This window comes from Octopus bimaculoides, chromosome 13, assembly GCF_001194135.2.
Source record: "Octopus bimaculoides isolate UCB-OBI-ISO-001 chromosome 13, ASM119413v2, whole genome shotgun sequence".
In the NCBI taxonomy this organism is placed as follows: domain Eukaryota; kingdom Metazoa; phylum Mollusca; class Cephalopoda; order Octopoda; family Octopodidae; genus Octopus; species Octopus bimaculoides.
Window position 1 is genome coordinate 16128100 of NC_068993.1, and position 5428 is coordinate 16133527.

The window sequence follows — 5428 nt, forward strand, 5'->3', positions numbered from 1 at the left end:
TATATATACACGCATACATACGTATGGTCAATTGTTTGTTTGTTTGTTTACGCTATTCTCTTCTTCAGCTGTCTTTTCGTTATTCCAGCGTCTTGTTCAATATCTGCAAAGAAGAAATAGCATACGACACATTTGGAATCACATACACCAACTCATTCACTAAAATAAACACATTCTCTCATCTGCTCAAGCATTTTTTCTTTTTAAGCTACACAAACTAAATGCATTTACACAAAACGTATGCCACTCACATTTATTCAACGCTTTTATCTACGTACTTTATCTTATCTTTCTTTTTTTAATTATTTGACATAGAAGGAGTTGGTTCCTAGCGTAGAAACAAAAATTCCATCGCTGGAATTGAGATAAGAACAACGATAAACACTTACATGTTGAACTTTAGAAACGTCTTGCATAGTTTTTCTTTTCCTTTTTTTTTCTTCTTTCATTTTTTTGATTGTATTTACAAAGTGAGTGTTAGCTGTTAGCTGGTCATTTTCTGCGCCTGAAAACAACCAGCTTTGTGTAGATTGCCACTTAGACCTTTGTTAACATAGATTAGTACGCCAATAATTATGCGTACGCAGAGGTGCAGGCGTAGTAGTGTGTTAAGAAGTTTGCTTCCCAACCACATGGTTCCGGGTTCAGTCGCACTCAGTGGCATTTTGAGTAAGCGCCTTCTTCTACAAGCTCCGGGGAGACCAATGCCTTGTGAGAGGATTTGGTCGATGGAAACTGAAAGAAGCCTATCATGTGTGTGTTTGTGTGTTCGTGCGTGTGATTGTGCGTATGTGTGTGTTTGAGTTTGTCCTCCATCGCCACCCTTGACAACCGTTGTTGTGTTGTTTATGTCCCTACAACTTAGTGGTGGATAGAATAAGTACGAGGCTTATGTACCGAAGTCGATTTGCTGGACACTTGAGCGCGTTGCACCAGCATGGCCGCAATCTAATGACAAAAACAAGTAAAAGTAAAGAGAAATTGATATTCTTTTATTCTTTTATTTGTTTCAGTCATTTGACTGCGACCATGATGGAGCACCGCCATTAGTGAACACATCGACCTCAAGACTTATTCTTCTGTAAGCCTAGTACTTCTTTTATCGGTCTCTTTTACGGGGATGTAAACACACCAACATCGGTTGTCAAGCGATGGTGGGGATACAAGCACAGACACACAATCATATACAAATATATGACGGGCTTCTATCAGTTTCCGTCTACCAAATCCACCCACAGGCTTTGTTCTGCCCGAGGCTATTGTAGAAGACACTTGCCCAAGGTGCCACACAGTGGGACTGAACCCGGAACCATACGGTTGTTAAGCAAGCTACTTACCACACAGCCACTCCTGCGCCTGCATCTTTTGAAAATTATTTACTTTATTCTCATAAGTAAAGACTTACTTTAAACAATGAACGAAGGTTCCCTCGCTGGAATTCGGATAAAAAATATTATAAGCGTTACGCTTTATGTTAAACTTTAGAAAAGCCTTGCAAAATTCATTTACTTCACTTTTCGTTAAGCTACGCCTATGCATACTCTCTCTTTTACTCTTTTACTTGTTTCAGTCATTTGACTGCGGCTATGCTGGAGCACCGCAAATTGACCCCAGGACTTATTCTTTGTAAGTGTAGTACTTATTCTAACGGCCTCTTTTGCCGAACCGCTAAGTTACGGGGACGTAAACACACCAGCATCGGTTGCCAAGCGATGTTGGGGGGACAAATACAGACACACGAACATATACACTCACATACACATATATATATATATACGTATATACGACGAGCTTTTTTCAGTTTCCGTCTACCAAATCCACCCACCAGGTTTTGGTCGGCCCGAGGCAATAGTTGAAGATACTTGCCCAAGGTTCCACGCAGTGGGATTTAACTGGTAACTTATTTCATCGATCCCGATGGATGAAATGCAAAGTCAACCTTGGTGGAATTTGATCTCAGAACGTAAAGATGGATGAAATGCCGCTAAGTACTTTGCTAACGATTCTGTCAGCTCGCCGCCTATGACATGTAAATAGCAACTTCGAAAAGAGAAAAACCAATCGAGGAAGAAAAGAAAATTAGGGTATTTAGTTTCAATAAGCATATATCAAGCATCTTTTTTTTTTTTTTTTTGCTATTGACAAAATGAGTCTGAATCACTCAAAAGTGTTTGACACTTATAAGTATTTGACATTTATAAGTGTTCAACACTCATAATTACTAAATACGAACTGCCGAAACCAGGAGAACCCGTTCTTCATTCTTGTATGCAAATGCAACTGCATGGTTTAGCCATGTTGTCAATTGACAAAGCGCAGTTAAATGCATGTTTATTATGCAAATTCTTTTACGACATAGGTCCGTGTGCGTATGTATATTTTTGTGCGTTTTATAGAAAGCAAAACCGCGCGTTTTATAGAAAGCAAAACTGAGTCTTAGAACCCAGTCATGCATTCAATATAAAAGAAGACTGTTAATCCTGTATAGAAATACAGAAGTACACAGACACACACACGCACGCACATGTACCCGTATATTTGTGTGTTTATGTATGTATATGAGAATAACATTGTTTGTATGAAATATTGTGAAATGCATTTAATAGAGTTTTATGAAGCCGCTTCAATGCATGCTAGGAATAAAGAAATGGAAATTACTGTTAAACAAAAAAAAATGTTTACTGCTTTACCTTCTATTTTAATATTTCAACTTCAAAAACCTTTATGGGAAAATATTACGACTGAGCGTAGCTACGATCTGCACTGATATCTGAAAAACAATTGAATTAAGATAAAAGAAAATATGAAATACAACGTATAGAGGTTGAAAAGATTAATTCTAAAACTATAAAGGTATATACCTGCAGATTCGAGAAGTAAACGAGATAGCAGAAATGAAGTCAGGTTTTAGATCCTATGTAAATTAAATAGAGGTATAGGCATGTGCTAAAATATGGTTGGTGTGGCGTGTTAAACTAGTTAAACAGTAGGTCATAGAATATGCAATGCTATGTTATCTAATGGGATATCTGATAGATGTAAATTGTCTACAATTTTTAAATACTCCATTTTGAGTAGCTGTTGAGGATGAAAGCTTTAAAGAAATGTATTTCAAAGCTCTCAGTCGTACAAATGTTGTAAGGTCTTTTATTATCGGATTATGATTTTGTTTAGGAATGAAAGTGCGTTCCAAGATATTTAGTTTGATATTTGTTTCAAAATTCATGAGATGAGCGGATTGCGTTATAAAATGTATGTGTGTACTGGTACAAATGAAATATAAATGGATTGGAGGTGAGATAAAGGTATACCTCTGGTGAGGTATTGATTTCTACAATACATTGGAGTACAATAGAAAATTGGAACCTGGACTGCCTTTTGCGCTTAATGCCCTTGTAGTCATTATTGATTTGGTAAAGTTAAGTTTGGTTAAGTTGGTTAAGTCTGGAAAGTTTGTATTAGTCAATAATATATGAAATGGTAGATTAGTAGGAGAGAAGATTTTCAAGTAATTTTATTAAAGATTTTAAAGTCCTCCAGCTAAAAGAGAAATGTGTTTTCAGTAATTTTCAGAAAAGTCTTTCAAAATTAAAAGAGTTATACATATTAATGTTTCTTTGCCAATTTCTGTGGCTTCCGGTTCTCGTGCTGTCTTCAATCAACAAACCTAGATCGTCTTCATATCCTCATCCGAAAAGGGCGTCAGTGTAATAAACAGATGAATCATTCAGATTTAGTTAATGGCAGAAATATTTGAAAGCCCAGGAGATATATTTTTTAACTAGGTTAATATTAATATTCTTATTGCATGAAGTATCATTTCCTTAGGTTTCCAATACCGATAGCACAGAGGATTAGTAAGGTTTAATGTATATTATAAGAAAGCAGTTGTCGTAAGATTAGCCTTTCTGATGGCCAAACGTCAGATATATTTCAAGAACAGATGTAGACTTTTGCTGTATTTATATGATTGTCGCAGAGTTATAATTTGAGAGGGACAAAACAACCTTCGTTTCTGTACACGTCTCTTCCACTTTGAATATAAGGATATGTAGAAGTAAGTTATTAAATATAATCCAATCTGATCATGAAGTAAAACCCTAAACCAAATGTGTCTGCGGATACTGACAGCCTCGCTTTGATTCAGTACTTTCGATTGTTGATCGAATCTAGATCTAACTTTATAGCATCAGAGTTTCAGTATGTAAGATCTGCGTATTATATTTTATTCTTTTATAAGTTTCAGGCATGTTGACTGCGGCCATGCTGGAGCACGGCTTTTAGTCGAACACATCGACCCCATGACTTATTCGTTGTAAGCCTAGTACTTTATTTTATCGATTCCTCAGTCGAACCGCTAAGTTATGGGGACGTAGACACACCAACATCGGTTGCCAAGCGATGGTGAGGGGACAAACAGACACACACACATATATATATATATATATATATATATATATACGACGGGCTTCTTTCAGTTTCCGCCTACCAAATGCACTCACAAGGCTTTGGTCGGCCCGAGGCTATAGTAGAAGACACTTGCCCAAGGTGTCACGCAGTGGGACTGAACCCGGAACCATGGGGTTTTTAAGCAAGCTACTTACCACACAGCCACTCCTGTGCCTATATTATATTTTATATGTTTCTTTTATACCACTCGATCTATATTTCACTAGGAAATAGCGTCTCTAGGTGAGGTTGACTGATAGTTAAGCAGCATCGCTGATTGACAGGTAGCGACCTCGTTCATAGCGTGCCCTCTCTCTGGTTCCTAGGCTTGTACCACCAAACAGGTGGTCGGCTCTGGCTGCTGGAACTGAAACTAAAACGACACTGTTGGAAGGTAGGTTCAGAGAGAGCGTGGGCCAAAACTACGCGCCTTTCCCCTCCATTGGTCATTTGAAGCTTAGAGAGTGTCACGTGACAGTTAGCTGGTGCTGGCTGCTGGAACCTACCGGCGAGTATTTAGTGGGAAATTTGACAGGATGGTCATTCGCCCGCTGACATTCGTTCAAGCTGCATCGAAGAAACCAAAGAACAAAAGAAATATAAAAAAGGAGACAATAAGAATGCGCTCAACACCAAATCTGAAGACTCCACCGAGACGAAGGGGGAGCCAAGGTGAAGATAGTAGAGTGTAATGCATTCATTACACTTACAAGCACTTATATAAAGCATTCCATATATTTCCATAGTCATTTCTGCGTCCACGTGTATGTGTGTGTATACACATATGAATATATACATACATACACGCACATATATGCATATATACACACATACATACATTTCTCTCTCTCTCTCTCTCTCTCTCTATATATATATATATATATATATATATATATATACTTTATTTAAAAGCAGCAGAAATATAACAAAAGACTGTTACTCGTTCATCGGACAGTTTTGTTAGAAATGGGAAAAGAAT